We start from the raw sequence: 17,825 nt of genomic DNA, 5'->3' as shown, positions 1-17,825 counted from the left end.
CATGTAGAAAATCACCAATCAAAATTAACATTTTACCACAGCGACCATGTTATTTTCGGGAAGCAGATTTGATCCTGAGTTCGGACATACAAAGTTTGCATGTGAAAACCACTTCTAAGACGCTTACATTCAGTTCCGGAATTACTTTACTTGAGTTAAAGAGGGAAGCTCGTTCGGCTGGTGCTAGCATATGCGCAGATCAAATATACAGCTGAAATGCCGATTTAAGGTGTGTCATGACGTCGCCTGCTTGGGTAGTGCAAACCCCATCCCCCTCTCCCTGCCTCTCCCTTTCCTACCACAACCCATGCGGTGATCACAGAGAGATGTCGTAAATTCCTGAGAATCTCCTCATGGCCCAACAGTATTAGACAGAGGGTAAACTTTCAGGACAAAGGAATTCTCTTCCACCTCACAGAACTTGAGGTACGAACATATTTCATATTCCTGCAAAAGTATGAAATCTAGGTGGAGAGTCCAGCTATGAACCGGTCCATTTGTCACCACGTGGGAAACTCATGTGAGACTGTACATTACCATATCGCTGTTTATATAATAACCTCAGATATGAGGTTTACATCTGTTTGTTGTATAAAATGAATGAGTGAGTATGATACTGTTTGTATAATTGTGTAATATGATTTTGGACTGTTTAATTAAGAAAAATACAAATACCTTTTTGATTTGAACTAAATCCAAGGACCGCCCTGAGCCCAGTATGGGTCAGAGACCATAGCAGAGAGGGGCTGTCCCATCTGAATAAAAGCCAACTCTAAGAAATTACCATTAGACCATGTTTATCCTCCAAGGAGGAGAACGAAGGTTGAGTATAATTGCTGAATCTTTAACCATACCACGTGGTTAAAACTCTTATACGAATCATAACAAGTCTTTGATATTGACTACTAGTCTGCAGCTAGGAATTCGGTATCATTGAACGCGAAGAAAGACAACCGCCGAAACAAGCATTCTATAACGAATGTCACTCTGAACAATCCACAATAACTACGACAGAAGGAGCTCCAACAAAACGAACTTCTCTCCAACGATCAAGACGACACACATGAGCGTAAATATATATATATTGATTGCAATTGTTCCCGAATGAGTGAGCGTTCATGTGTAAGGATTAGCATGTCAATTGTTATAATTATGGACTCTGTAGTGAATTCTTAGTCGAACGCCATTTTCCCTTTGTCTAACATGCCGGTTCAGACCACTAGGGCATATTTCTCCTATCATTTCATGTAACTATTTCAAGTTTGTTTGTTTGTTTATGCATTTCTGTGAATTAATTAGTTAGTAATAAATAAATGATTTAAGACAATTGATGTATGGATGACTCATAGTGAAGACTGGGTTCGTGCAGATAATCAACAATTTACGACGTTTGGAATGAGACTAACGTGAGGTAAAGTAAATAAATCATTAATTAGAAGACTATTGATCAGATATGAAAATATCTGAAAGGTTATATTGGGAAATTATAACTTTGTAATCTAATAACTTTCCCTGGTGCCCTCGAATTCATAGTTAATTAGTTACGTTATTACTCAAGTGATCGCGTAATCCCTAATTACAGGAATCTTTGATAAAAACTATAAGTCTTCAATTTAACGATAGCAAAGACACGACAGGTGTTTAAATGTCCTAAGAAGTCGAAAGATTGCTCAGTTTTAATCGGTATATGCTTACTTTGATTTTGACTGTCACGGCTGTCGTAAGAACGGGACCAAGGCGCAGCGGATGTTGAGTTCCACATATTTAATTCAAAGAGAAACTAAAACAAAACAAAATATATCAATAAATGAACAACTAAACGTGACTACGTGATGCACAAACACAACACAATATCCTACAAACACAGGTGGGAGAAATAGCTACTTAAATATGATCCCCAATGGGAATCATACAAAACACCAACATAGAAATTATAAACTAGAATACCTCCTAGTCACGCCCTGACCTACTACACCATAGAGAAACAAGGGCTCTCTATGGTCACGGCGTGACATTGATGTTACGCTGATTAAGATAAGCAGTAAGGTGTTTACATTACTATTGCATAATCAGCCTACTACCATAATCAGTTTAATATCTAATTATTACTGCGCATGTAAACATACTCAGTGTCGCAACATTACCACAACACAGTAGTAGAGGCACATTAACAATTATGTCACATTGACGGAGAGAGGTTTCACGTTTTTTCAGTAAAATATCCAACTGAATAAAAGGTTACATTTTTTAAACCGAAGCAAATCCAGATAAGGGCAGTAAAGGGCTAGTGAATAGTCATGACACAAGGTCATTTCCTTCTGTGTTGGAAAAGTACCTACTCTCTTTCATTTGAACCTTGAGGGTACATAACTGAATAAATTATTGGTGATCCACAAACATGAAGAGGATGACACTGGATCCCCATTTTGATGTGATTTACACCCTACCTCACAACAACCCTCCATCTCCGGTGTCACCTTGAATCAGTGTCCATGAGTTACAGGGTCACAGAGTTCAGGTTGCTTATCATCATCACTTCTGGTGCTCCATACTATATTACCTCTTATAAACTGGGTGGTTTGAGCCCTGAATGCTAATTGGCTGACAGCCATGGTACATCAGACCGTATACCACAGGTATGACAAAACCATTTATTTTTACTGCTCTAATTACATTGGTAACCAGTTTATAATAGTAATAAGGAACCTCAGGGGTTTGTGATATATGGCCAATATACCATGGCTAAGGGCTGTATCCAGGCACTCTGCGATGCGTCGTGCTTAAGAACAGCCCTTAGCAGTGGTATATTGGCCATATACCACACCTCCTCGGGCCTTATTGCTTAATTATATGAAGCACTCCATCAGGACAGGTAGAAATTAGCAAGACCTTCGGGAAGCCATGCACTACATTTTAACTTGACCTATAAATTGAGTGGGGATTATGTGCTTTATACTGTAACAAAGGAAAGCTTCCATACCATGGAGCATCAGTTTTTCCCAGCTCTAAGTTGTCACCGTGCATATTTGCTGGACTCGAGTGGAAATTTCACTGGGGACGGGGAGACAAGATCCCACCCACATTCTGAAAATGCATTTTGGTCCCCCCCAGTTTTATCACTGCACTGTGATACAAAAAGCGGCATCGGTGTGCTTTAGGACCATGCGGATGCCTCAGAGCTATTGGGTAGGCTGTTTGGCGTATCAACCGGCTGGATTTCAAACCACGCAGACACCACAGAGCGTGCAAACAGAGACAGCTGTTGTCTGTGTGTTGTGCTTTTTCTCAGCGTTGTAAAAGCAAGCAGACCAGAAACTGGCTACTCTTCATTTGACTGATGTAGCTGGCAAGATAACTGCTGTTTGACTTAACAGAAAAATGTATTTATTCCCAATGCTGAATTAGTAGTGTAACTAACATGAAACGTGTCAGTTACACATGTTTCATCCCCTCTCGACTGAAGTTCTGTCTGAAGTGAATTAACTAGCTAGCTATTAGCTACCACAGCCAGTTTAGCGCTAGCCTCTAGCTTTCTGTAAGGTAGCAGTATCTAACAGCTGTTGTGTTTATGGACATGTTTTGTAGCCTTTGTTTTGTCCTGTTTCAACAGAAGTAAAGTAACTTGGCTAGTTTTCGGCAGTTGATGAACCATTAGAGCTAGCCAAAAGTTGGCTAACGTTAGCTAGCTAGCTAGCAATCTTACAATCCCTAGCTGCTGGGCTGCTAAGTCCTGGCACTGGGGGTCTGTCGTACTCTTGGTTGTCACTCTGGCCTTGGCCTAACACACCTGAAACCAATAATGAATGGTGCACTAAGATCTTAAAGCTGAGTGGGATGTGTTGAGTTGGGGCGCTGCAGGGTGGTGGACCTTTAGGGGCAAGACGTGGCAATCCAGCTATGTTGTGTGCAAGTAAAAAGAGCTCTACAGTACTATTAGGCCTATGATATGAATTACAGTGCCCTCTGTAATTATTGTGTCAATTAAACATTTTTTTATTTGGGCTCTATAGTCCAAAAGTGAGGATTTGAAATCAAACAATGACTGTGAAATTAAAGTGCAGACCCTCAGCATTAATTTGAGGGTATTTTAATCCATATCGAGTGAACCATTTAGAAATTATAGCCCTTTTTGTACATAGTCCCCCATTTTAGGAGAGCAAAAGTATTGGGATAAATTAACTTGTATGTGTATTAAAATAGTTAAAAGTTCAGTATTAGGTCCTATGTTCATAGCAGGCATTGACTACATCAAGCTTGTGGCTACACATTTGTTGAATCAATTTGCTGACTGTTTTGGTTGTCTTTCAGATTATTTTGAGCCCAATAGAAATTAATAAATAATTAGCGCTAGCCTCTAGCTTTCTGTGAGGTAGCAGTATCTAACAGCTGTTGTGTGTATGGACATGTTTTGTAGCCTTTTTATGTCATTTTGGAGTCACTTTTATTGTAAATCTGAATAGAATATGTTTCTTAAGACTTCTACATGAATATGGATGATACCATGATTACGGATAATCCTGAATGAATCGTGACTAATGATAAGAGAGAAAGATAGGCGCACAAAATTCATACCCCTAAAACTAACTTCTCACCACTACAATAACAGGGGAGGTTAGCAATTTTGGGGGATATGATATTTGTGCACCTATAACTTTCTCACTCATCATTATTCCAGATTCATAGATTATCCATAATCATGTTAGCATCCACATACATTGGGAAGTATTTAGAAACATTATATTATTTTTACAATAAAAGTGAACCCAAAATGACCCCAAAAGGATAATATTAAAGTACCAGTCAAAGTTTTGGACACATTCAAGGGTTTTTCTTTACTTTTTCTTTACATTGTAGAATAATAGTGAAGACATCAAAACTATGAAATAACACATATGGAATCATGTAGTAACCAATATAGTGTTAAACAAATCAAAATATATTTTAGATTCTTCAAAGACACCCTTTGGCTTGATGACAGCTTTGCACACTCTTGGCATTCTCTCAACCTGCTTCACCTGGAATGCTTTTCCAACATTCTTGAAGGAGTTCCCACATATGCTGGCTTCTTTTCCTTCACACTGCGGTCCAACTCATCCCAAACCATTTAAATTCGGTTGAGGTCGGGTGATTGTGCAGGCCAGGTCATCTGATGCAGCACTCCATCACTCTCCTTCTTGGTCAAATAGCCCATACACAGCCTGGGGGTGTGTTGGGTCATTGTCCTGTTGAAAAACAAATGATAGTCCCACTAAGCGCAAACCAGATGGGATGGCGTATTGCTGCAGAACGCTGTAGTAGCCATGCTGGTTAAGTGTGCCTTGAATTCTAAATAAATCACTGACAGTGTCACTAGCAAAGCACCCCACACTATCACACCTCCTCCTTCATGCTTCACGGCGGGAACCACACATGCCGAGATCATCCGTTCACCTACTCTGTGTCTCACAAAGTCAAGGCGGTTGGAACCAAAAATCTCAAATTTGGACTCATCTGACCAAAGGACAGATTTCCACCGTTCTAATGTCCAATGCTCATGTTTCTTGGCCCAAGCAAGTCTCTTCTTCTTACTGTTGTCCTTTAGTAGTGGTTTCTTTGCAGCAATTCAACCATGAAGGCCTGATTTCACGCAGTCTCCTCTGAACAGATGATGTTGAGATGTGTATGTTACAATTTTCCGGATTGACTGACTTTCATGTCTAAAGTAATGATGGACTGTTTTTATTTGCTTATTTGAGCTGTTCTTGCCATAATATGGACTTGGTATTTTGCCAATCTTCTGTATACCACCCCTACTTTGTCACAACACAACTCATTGGCTCAAACGCATTAAGAAGGAAATAAATTCCACAAATTAACTTTTAACAAGGCACACCTGTTAATTGATATGCTTTCCAGGTGACTACCTCATGAAGCTGGTTGAGAGAATGCCAAGTGTGCAATGCTGTCATCAAGGCAAAGGGTGGCTACTTTGAAGAATCMCAAACACTTTTTTGGTTACTACATGATTCCTATATGTGTTATTTCATAGTTTGATGTGTTCACTATTATTCTACAATTTTGAAAATAGTACAAATAAAGAAGAACCGTTGAATGAGTTGGTGTGTCCAAACTTTTGACTGGTACTGTAGAGTGTGTAGAAACCAGGAAATTAGCTTTAGAATACCCCCCCAAAAAATCTGAGGGAGGACCCCCAGAGCCCCCTGCGAGGTTATGTCCCCTCCACTTCAAAAACCAAAGTCACGCCCCTGGCTGGACTGGTGAGTTGTCCTCTTCGGAATGTACCTGTATTCTAAAGGCTCATGTCATGAATAATGAAGTGATCTACTATAAAGGCCTTCCTCAGTCCACTAATACTTGAAGAGAGCACCAAAGGCAGTTTCCAGTGTGAAATCAATTTGTTACCAGTCCTAAACACACACACAAACACACAGCAAGGGCGCAGATGATGGGAACATCTAGCAAACCAAAGGTTGTGTGTTCGAATCTCATCATGGACAACTTTAGCATTTTAGCTAATTAGCAACTTTGCTACTTTTTCCTACTTTTTTAGCTACTTTGCAATTACCTGGTATGTTAGCTAACCCTTCCCCTTACCCTAACCTGAACACTTTTAGCTAATCATTCACCTAACTCCTAACCTTAACCTTAACCTTTATCCCTAACCCCTAGAGCTAGCTAACATTAGCATTAGCCACATAGCTAACGTTAGTCACAACAAATTGGAATTCTTAACATCAAATTTTATTTGTCACATGCGCCAAATACAACAGGTGTAGACCTTACCGTGAAATGCTTACCTAGAAGCCCTTAACCAACAATGCAGTTCAATAAATATTTACTAAATAAACTAAAGTAACACAGTAAAATTACATAACAATAACGAGGCTATATACAGGGGGTACCAGTACAGAGTCAATGTGCGGGGATACAGGCTAGTCGAAGTAGGTTGGGGTAAAGTGACTATGCATAGGTAATAAACAGTGAGTAGCAGCGGGGGGGGGGGGGTCAATGTAAATAGTCCGGGTGGCCATTTGATTAATTGTTCAGCAGTCTTATAGCTTGGGGGTAGAAGCTGTTAAGGAGCCTTTTGGACCTAGATTTGGTGCTTCGGGTACTGCTTGCCGTGCGGTAGCAGAGTGAACAGTCTATGACTTGGGTGACGAGAGTCTTTGACAATTTTCCGTGCCTTCCTCTGACACAGCCTAGTATATAGGTCCTGGATGGCAGGAAGCTTGGTCCCAGTGATGTATTGGGCCGTACGCATCACCCTCTGTAGCGCCTTACGGTCGGATGCCGAGCAGTTGCCATACCAGACGGTGATGCAACTGGTCAGGATGCTCTCGATGGTGCAGCTGTAGAACTTTTTGAGGATCTGGGGACCCATGCCAAATATTTTCAGTCTCCTGAGGGGGAAAAGGTTTTGTCGTGCCCTCTTCACGACTGTCTTGGTGTGTTTGGACCATGATAGATTGTTGGTGATGTGGATACCAAGGAACTTAAAACTCTCGACCCGCTCCACTACAGCCCTATCGATGTTAATGGGGGCCTGTTCGGCCCTCCTATTCCTGTAGTCCACGATCATCTCCTTTGTCTTGCTCACAATGAGGCAGAGGTTGTTGTCCAGGCACCACACTGCCAGGTCTCTGACCTCCTCCCTATAAGCTATCTCATCGTTGTCGGTGATCAGGCCTACCACTGTTCAGTCGTCAGCAAATTTAATGATGGTGTTGGAGTCGTGCTTTGCCACGCTGTTGTGGATGAACAGGGAGTACATTTACATTTCGCAAATTCGTAACATATTGTACGTTTAGCAAATGTGTGAACATATGGACGAATTGTAATTCGTAACATATCATACGAAATAGATGATGGATCCACAAATTCATTATTACATACCATATGAAATGTTAGATATCATAGAAACGCAACATATCATACTAAATGGAGTATCTTGGATTTAGACAAGAATAATAGGACATGCTCTGAGACCAAGTTGAAATATTTTGCCTCACCATTGCTTGTTCAAGTGGCCATACACTGACCTATATGGCTTTGCCTATTAGAAAACTTCAACAGCAATGTACTGTATATGGCCAGGAAAATGTTGCTTATAGATAAGTCAACTCGAGTGCTATATATGCTCTCAATATCATAGCAAGTTTGTAGGATAAATATTTTATATTATGACCGAGATCAGACAAAACCGTCATGGGCTTCATTTGCATTCCAGCACCTAATTGTACACATCGCAACATAACTTCGGATCATTCTGCCACGCGCGCAAGTGTTGTCTTATGTTATTACGCATTTTCAGAGTAGCCTACCAATAATAACCATGCAATGTGCTCTGTCTGAAATAAATGATCCTATGTAGCCTAGTAACACCACCGCGACGCAATACACATTTCCACAATGTTACGTGTCTGACGAATACTGCAGCATTTTAAGAATACTTCTTAGAGCGCTTTCTCACGCACCTTCACCTGCCTGCGATTTGTCCTGTACCTCACACACCCCATTCAAGACTGAATAGGTAAACTGAACGAAATACAATACAGAGCACTGTACAGTAGGCTACAGTACAGTTAGTCTACTGTAGTTACAATTGTGTAAACCTTACCTTGCAAATGTTCTACGAAACTAGAGAATACGCTTCTATAGAATAATTATTTGTGAGTCCCCGCGTGGTGTTGGAGTGGTGCGCAGTCCAGCGCGCATATGCCAGCCTATGCTCTGTCAAACCAGCGTATTGTGCATGCATATGTCTATTCTAGTCCCAACACCGGTGTCGCGCTCTCTCTCTCTCTCTCTCTCTCTCTCTCTCTCAATACATGCGCAAATGGTTTCAAATTAGAATGTTAATCAATCCCTTCTTGCCATTGTAAACAATTATCTCTGCTCATTTCCTTGCTACTTCTGACATGGTAACATGCAACTCACTGGTCAGATGTGTCACTACACATAGGTTTCAATGTGCGTTTCCGAGTGGCGCAGCAATCTAAGGCACAGCATCTCAGTGCTAGAGGCGTCACTACAGACCCTGGTTTGATTCCAGGCTGTATCACAACCGGCTGTGATTGGGAGTCCCATAGGGCGGCACACCCAGGTTAGGGTTTGGCAGGGGTAGACCGTCATTGTAACCAATAATTTGTTCTTAACTGACTTGCCGAGTTAAAAAAAAAAATAATAATAATATTTGAATTCGTGTGACTTAATGTGCGCCTGATGTGGAAAGCCTATATACAATTCTAATAGCTTCCTACGATGATATATTCAAATCGATATGATAAATGTTTTGTGTGTGTGTGGCAACATTGATTTCACACAGGTTATACTGGAAACTTACTTTATCATAATAAAGATGCACTCACATCGACTTAGCACCACCTGTTGGGGGACCATGGGAGTTGAAGTGATATCAGGGTCCATATACAAAACGTTTTTGTTTTTTTAAAGGTCCTAGGAATCATGCTAAACCCTGTTTTTAAAACCCTAGTTCGGAGTAGGTTTTAGGACGAAGTTAAGACACTGCCTAGACAAACTCTGAGCAAAGAGAAAAACTTTTATGAGTTGATTTATCTCATTGCTAATCGAACAGTTTGAGGTTCCACAAAGGGAAGATAGAGATGACGCTCATTGACACTGTTGCAAATTATGGACAATAACCAATGAGGCACCGCCAGCTGTGAACTCTATAGCACGCTTAAGACAACCACAGTGAACGTGACTGTACATCAAATGTTGTAATGGTAAAACGTTTAATATCATTTTTGCTTAATCTTAATTATTGCCTAATGTTGGCATGCATAACCTTTATTATAAAAAAAAATGTTTACCAATTCTGATGGTTGTCAAAATTTTCGTTAAATCAACAGGCTACTCGTCACTCCCGTTTGACAACTCTAAATAGCTTTGGCACAGTTTAATAACTGAGGATAGCTTCATATTATTTTTAGATTTTTATAAAGCATTTGACATAGTAGAGCATCAGTTTCTCTTCCACTCCCTTGAGAGATTTGGCTTTGTGGATTTTTTCTGTAAGGCTATTAAGACTCTATGCAAATGGTAACAGCTCTATCAAATTGAAATATGGCACCTCACCTAGATTTGAATTAAAGAGAGGAATTAGGCAAGGTTGTCCTATCTCCCCGTATCTGTTTTTATTAATCACCCAACTTCTTGCAAATTCTTTAAAAAATAGTCCTGTACAAGGTATTTCCATAGCTGGTAAAGAAATTATTATAAGCCAGCTGGCTGATGATACTACACTTTTTCTGAAAGACGCTAACCAAATTCCCATATCGATCAATGTGATACAATCCTTTTCCAAAGCCTCTGGTCTATACCTTAACATTAAGAAATGTGAACTCATAGCTGTCAAATTGTGTGACACCTTCATATTATGGTATTCCAGTAAAAGAAGAACTTACATATTTAGGCATAACCATTACAAAGGATCAGAAGTCTAGAGGCTTACTAAATTTTAACACTCTTATTAAAAATACCCAGAAAAAGCTAAATCAATGGCTACAGAGGGACTTATCTTTAAAAGGTAGAGACCTTCAGCCTTGGTTATTAGGAATCTCTAGACTAACATATGGTGCGCTATCTTTATATCTTGACAGTAAAATAAGCAAGGAGATAGACCAGATGCTTTTCCACTTTCTGTGGAGAAACCGTACCCATTACATTAGGAAAACTGTTGTAATGAATACTTATGAGAATGGTGGACTGAATTTTCTGGACTTTACTACTTTAAATAATACTTTATAGATCAATTGGATAAAACAATTCCTAAGAAGACCCACTTCTATATGGAATTTTATTCCTCATCATGTCTTCTCTACTTTTGCTGGCTTTAACTTCATGTTGTGCAATTATAATATTGACAAAATTCCAGTGACACTTTCTGCTTTTCATCGGCAGGTTTTCTTGTCATGGTCCTTAATTTATAAACACAATTTTTCTCCACACAGATATTATATATGGAATAATCGGGATATATTGTATAAAAATACTTCTTTGTTTTTAGAATATTGGTTCCGAAATAATATCCTATTGGTGAGCCAACTGGTAAATGCAGAGGGTCTTTTACTCAGTTATAAGGAATTCTTATCACTTTACAAGATCCCTGTAACARCTAAAGATTTTGCAATTGTTTTAGARGCCATTCCCTCAGGTGTTGCTCTGTTATTCAGGAACGTGTCAAGACCTGACCCTCAGAGCCTACCTTCTATTGACCCTGTTGACTCATCAGTAGGAAAGATTTGTTTCTCTTTTGGTCCATTCAACAACAGAGCGATACGAACCTTGTTTCAGCAGAATGTTGTATCTATACCTTATGTCATGCCTTATTGGAATGGATTTATTGATAATATCTATTGGAAAAAAGTTTGGATGTTGCCACACAAAATTAAGGAAGTTTCCTTTAAAATTATTCATAAATATTATCCTGCCAACCACTATATGTAGAAGTTTAAGGAAAACATCAACTCAAATTGCTCCTTTTGTAATGACCACCCAGAAACAGTATTGCATCTTTTTTGGTATTGTATACATGTAAGAAAAATTTGGCAAGACATCATTAGATTTATAATTGAACACATTTATGAAGATTTTACACTATTGTGGAGAGATGTACTGCTTGGATTCTTTACATACGATAAAAATAAGCTGAAACATTATTATGTAATTAATTTCATTATTCTTTTGGCAAATTTCATATACACAAATGTAAATTTACTAACAAAAAAACACATTTTCTTACCCTACAAAAATAAATTGAACTGTATTTTAAGACTGTTAAATACTCTACTAACAAAAAAGCTGTTAGAATTGTAAGTGTATGTATGTCCCTTATGGTCCTTGTGTAATTGTAATGTGATATTGTACCCCCTAGCTCGATTGTCCATTATATATACTTGTGTTCCCTTATGTACTTTCTGTATTGATTTGTTGTTAATAAAAAATAAAAATAAAAATCTGTTTAGCTACTTCTACGCATGCCTCGGAGTTCCGGTATAAAACGTGACATCACTAATAAAATTTTAAAAAGAATTTAAAAAAAGCTTTGGCACAGTTAGGCATCAAGTCACTTGACAATAATGTTGCATGCAAACATTATATGCAACATTTGAAAGGTATATCATTTTCATCTAACACAATCAAAGTTAATAACAGGTGTGGATGTTTTCAATTGCCTAATTTATAGCATGCCCAATTTTGTGATATTGCGCTACGAAGGGATAACTTGAAATCAAATGAATTAGGTTACTGAAATAATCTAAAGAAAAATATGTGATAATCCGAGTGGTTATAAGAATTTAGGCATATCATGTGAATTAGTCCTCATGTGATGTCATTGTCAAACGCACAAGAGATGTTGCATATCTAGATTATTTATTGGTTGATCATAATGAAACATGAAAACATTCTTTCAACAACTCCAAGGCAATTCCATGTGTTGCTGGAAACACTTACTCACTGCATTTTTCTATTATCAAGACACTTCCTGGTAACTCTCAACTGGTTGGGACTGCTCATGAGGTCTCCTAAATATCTGTTAGTGCTGAGTGACTAACCATTTTTTTTTTTTTATTATTATTATTTTTTTTAAACAACTAATTGATTTATGTTCGGTTAAATTATTTGAATTGCAATTCTTCGTTTTTTTTTCTGTGAGCTCAATGTGCAGTTTCTGTAGAGATAAATCAGATTAAGTCTGAACTGTACAATGTAGTAGGGAGTTGTAGTTTCCAACAGGCCAATATTCGATGTAGTTTAGCTCAGAAAACATGGTAATTAACTACAATGACCATAATCCATTGCGCACCCATTTTAAACTTGTCTGGTCTGTGCTGAGCGGAAGAGAGAACGTGCAATCCCAAGCAGTTGCTTCAGGAGCCTGAAAATACATGATTTAAGTGATTAATAGTTGGTATTCAGCAGTCATAAAAGCATGCCCTATTTACCTTGAAGAACTAGTAAAATTGTGTTTTTTGTCAGACAGCATAGGCAGCATCTCTATAGAGATGAGATGATAACTTGGAATGAAATAATACAAGTAATAAATTAAAACATGTTTTAGTAAAGTAACGTGAATAATTGAGGGTTAAGTGCTATGCAGTAATGGGCAGTCACTACCATCATGGGACTTTTATTAATAGTTTTATTCAACCCACATAATGCATAGTGCATTTAATGTTAACATTTTTTAATCGAAACCAAAATTGAAAAAATATATTTTTTAAATAGTCGAACCGAAACCGAACCAACCTCAAAAGGAACTAATCGCTCAGCACTAATATCTGTCCTTTAGGTGAGACTCTTTACTTCATGCGTAACTTTTATTTTTAACCATACGAGTTAGAGTAAAATGTCTCTATTCTCACCACTTATGACCAATTTTCTACTCTGAAACGCTTGTGTATACGGCCCATGGTCCGCCATGCCCATTTAATCTGACCTCTTTCCAAAGAGGTTTCGAACCTCAATGTTTTAAATAAAGGTTAAATAATCGTATTCATTTTTATCGAAGAGGCCAAACTGATCCTTAATCAGCACTCATACTCTTGAGAAGCTTGATACATAGGCAATTCCTTATTTTAGTAGGCTATTCAATTAAAATAGATTTTCAGTAAAATAACTCATGTCACACAAGACCCAAAATGAAGAAACAAAACCCCAAATAGTTCCCTATTGAGGGACTCGCCTCCTACTGAGACTTACAGTCGCATTTTATAGCCTACAATAATAAACCTCTAAGAAAAAGTGGTTAAACAATGGTCTGAACCACCTCTAGAATCACATGTACTGTGTACAGCTTTTTTAACGCCAGAACTGTGTAGGTTACATGGTGACATTTGATTATTATTTTTTGTTATGCATCACAAGTTTTTCTTCCTCTAGTCCACAGGCCAACTTTAGTTCCCATCTCTCTGCACTGTGTTACAGTTCAATCTCAACTGGGGGAATTCCTAGTTCCCCCAGTAGTCCCTTTTTCTATTTTTATGGGAACCAAGGGCCGGCCAGCCAGTCATCTGTTTCTCTATTCTCAGAACTGCATTGTACTGTATATTTGTATTGATTCAGAGGCTCCCTCCCACCCCTTCCCTTATTACTTGGAAGTGACTGCTTGGCTTAACTTGTAGAAAGACACACCGAGATAGATATGGCACAGAGGGTATGTAGAGAGCTCGTCATACACTAACATAGTATGTATCAGAAAGGCTTGCAATAATCAAAGTCAAACAGAAGACAGAACATAATTTTCTTTGGATCAAAGTAGGCTTTTTCTTTCAACAGAGATCTGTTGTACAACATGGTTACAGTGACAATTTCAACAAGGACTGTGGGGACCGGTGTAACTTCAGCTTCAGTGAGAAATGTAAACGGGTAAGTTAGTGATTCTCTCTATTGTATTACTATGTCAATGCTGTTCAATATTGTTACTAGTCGCCCTAACAGCTGATGGGACTGATCTCTATCCAATTTTATCCTGTGAATTAAAACCTCAGTAAAGTGGATGGTTTTGATAATTTGTAGTTTATCCACATACTTGTATTGTTTTAGAGAGAGAACACAGGAGAGAGAAAAAGATAGATTAAACAGTTGTGACATAAATTAGACTCAACAAGACAAAGATCAACCATTCACTTTACACTGGTCCGCAACATACATATCACGACACAGCGGGCTATAGCCTACAGTATGTGTTGTACATACTGTATGTCATTCCATGTAGGGCCTCCACAATCAGAAGCCCACCCTGGGCCTCATGTGACACACACCCTGTCTGATCACACACGTCTGCACGCTGTGACTCAGAGAGTGGCCTAGAGATATCCCTGACTCATTCATTCTCATGGGGGTTTGTTTTCTCTGCAAGTCTATTGTGAAATGCCATAGCAACTCTTTTTCCAGCAAATGGACAAGACATTTCACTGTCATTCCAGCTGGGATTTTGGGGGAGGGTTTTGAATCAGCCCTAGCAATGTCAATTCATTGTACTTTCAATGTACTCTCGATGGACATAAGCACCTAGATGTGCTGTCAAAGAGTAGAGGTATGTGTCGTTTTAAATGTCAACAGTGCTATGCTATTTCATATTAATATGTCTATCAAATAAAACAACAATAAAGTATGAAAACATTTCTTTCTGGCCCTTCTGGTGTACTACTTTCTGGTCTACTGTGTAAACCAACTAGGCCTACTTGATGCTGCATTAGTGATTTGCTTGATTTGCTGATGCTAATGAGCGTTTGGCCATGAGAACTGAATTCCATAGATGGTAGTCGCTCAGATAGACATCTATGGACTCAATTCTTCTTGCCTGGCAGCTACAATCAGCAACCAATCACCTATCAAGGACAACCGAGAAAAGGAAAGAAAAATGATGTTTATTTGATTTTGGTAAGATATTGCAACAATGTCTGGCCCCCTAAGCAAATTCATCTGAATTATGATAAAGTTGCTTTGTTCTTATTGTCAGCACTGTCCCATTATTTTAAATTTGCATAAAAGAAGCAAACAAACACACACAGAACGTGACTCAGGTGGCACATCTTCTTCTTATTCGATGAGGTTCAACGGCGGTTGGCATACAATAAATGTTGCATTACTGCTACCTACTAGACTTAAGCAATAAGGCATGAGGGGGTATGGTATATGGCCAATCGGAAAATATTCAGATCACTTGACTATTTCCACATTTTGTTACGGTACAGCCGTATTCTGAAATGGATTAAATATATAAAAATCCTCAGCAATCTACACACAATACCCCATAATGACAAAGAGAAAACAGGTTTTAAAAATATCTACAAATGTATTAAAAATAAAAAACAGATACCTTATTTACATAAGTATTCAGACCCTCACTATGAAACTCGCAATTGAGCTCAGGTGCATCCTGTTTCCATTGATCATCCTTGAGGTGTTTAAATAACTTGATTGGAGTCCACCTATGGTAAATTGATTGGACATGATTTGGAAAAGCACACACCTGTCTATATAAGGTCCCACAGTTCACAGTGCATGTCAGAGCAAAAACAAAGCTATGAGGTCAAAGGAATTGTCCGTAGAGCTCAGAGACGGGATTGTTTCAAGGCACAGATCTTGGGAAGGGTACCAAAAAACGTTTGCAGCATTGAAGGTCCCCAAGAACTCAGTGGCCTCTGTCATTCTTAAATGGAAGATGTTTAGAACCACCAAGACTCTTCCTAGACCTGGCCAAACTGAGTAATCAGGGTAGAAAGGACTTGGTCAGGGAGGTGACCAAGAACCCGATGGTCACTCTGACAGAGCTCTAGAGTTCCTCAGTGGAGATGGGAGAACCTTCCAGAAGGACAACCATCTCTGCAGCACTCCACTAATTTAAGGAATCTCAAATATAAAATATATTTCGATTTGCTTAACACTAATTTGGTCACTACATGATTCCATATGTATTTTTTCATAGTTTTGATGTCTACAATGTAGAAAATAGTAAAAATAAAGAAAAACCCTTGAACGAGTAGGTGTTCTAAAACTTTTGACCGGTAGTGTACATTCCATCCCTGCAGTACAGTTTATAACCATTTCTAAAAATGCAAAAAAATCCAATCTTACTGAAACATATATCACTTGTTGGTTTATCCCTCTGTACTGGTACAGATCTACTACTCACACCACTCCTCTCAGGATCCCCCCTTTGGCCCATCTTTCTCTACTTTCTTCACTGCCTCAGCATATGACAACTTCTGCATTACTCTAAACGTAGAAACCTCAACCTGCCTCTCTCGCACGAGACATTTCTGATCCCCAGCCCCATGGGCACCTCTACAATTAACAAATACCACTACTGTCTCATGCCCTTCTGCACACTTCTCACACCTAGGAACCTCCAACCAACACACTGCTGTCACATGCCAATAAGCTTGACTATTCTTCTTTAACAAACCATCTCCCTTTTTTCCTGCCATTTTTAACCTATTCAAGCTCACCCTCTTCCTCCTTCTCTTCTTTCTCAAACCTCCTCTGTCTCTCTTTTCCACTCCATTCCTCCATATTCCAAGTATAAATCTCCTTATAATACCCCACTTCTCCTGACATACAGTTGAAGTCGGAAGTTTACATACACCTTAACAAAAACATTTAAAGTCAGTTTTTCACAATTCCTGACATTTAATCAGAGTTAAATTGTTTAACTTGGGTCAAACGTTTCAGGTAGCCTTCCACAAGCTTCCCACAATAAGTTGGGTACATTTTGGCCCATTCCTCCTGATGGAGCTGGTGTAACGGAGTCAGGTTTGTAGGCCTCCTTGCTCGCACATGCTTTTTCAGTTCTGCCCACACATTTTCTATAGGATTGAGGTCAGGGTTTGTGATGGCCACTCCAATACCTTGACATTGTTGTCCTTAAGCCATTTTGCCACAAGTTTGGAAGTATGCTTGGGGTCATTGTCCATTTGGAAGACCCATTTGCAACCAAGCTTTAACTTCCTGACTGATGTCTTGAGATGTTGCTTCACTATATCCACATAATTTTCCGACCTCATGATGCCATCTATTTTGTGAGGTGCACCAGTCCCTCCTGCAGCAAAGCACCTACAGAACATGATTTTGCCACCCCCATGCTTCACGGTTGGGATGGTGTTCTTCAGCTTGCAAGCATCCCCCTTTTTCCTCCAAACATAACGATGGTCATTATGGCCAAACAGTTCTATTTTTGTTCCATCAGACCAGAGGACATTTCTCCAAAAAGTACGATCTTTGTCCCCATGTGCAGTTGCAAACCGTAGTCTGCCGTTTTTATGGCGGTTTTGGAGCAGTGGCTTCTTTGTTGA

The 17,825-nt window shown here is 39.0% G+C and overlaps 1 protein-coding gene across 3 annotated transcripts in view; it reads left to right on the top strand.

Moving 5' to 3' along the window:
- Positions 1-17,825, top strand: part of LOC112080579 (transmembrane protein 180) — a 44,942-nt gene that overhangs the window by 11,851 nt on the left and 15,266 nt on the right. Inside the window, exon 2 of one of the 3 annotated variants that reach the window (XM_070442632.1) lies at positions 14,305-14,394. The exons of 1 other annotated variant lie outside the window; for it this stretch is intronic. The gene's annotated coding sequence lies outside the window, so the exon portion shown is untranslated. Of the gene's footprint in view, positions 1-14,156; positions 14,395-17,825 lie in introns of those variants that run through there. One more of the 3 variants, XM_024146382.2, reaches the window with a different exon arrangement.

The sequence above is a fragment of the Salvelinus sp. IW2-2015 genome, unplaced genomic scaffold (genome assembly GCF_002910315.2).
Source record: "Salvelinus sp. IW2-2015 unplaced genomic scaffold, ASM291031v2 Un_scaffold16384, whole genome shotgun sequence".
Lineage (NCBI taxonomy): Eukaryota > Metazoa > Chordata > Actinopteri > Salmoniformes > Salmonidae > Salvelinus > Salvelinus sp. IW2-2015.
The sequence above is the reverse complement of the archived record's forward strand: the minus strand, read 5'-3'. Positions and strand labels throughout refer to the sequence as shown.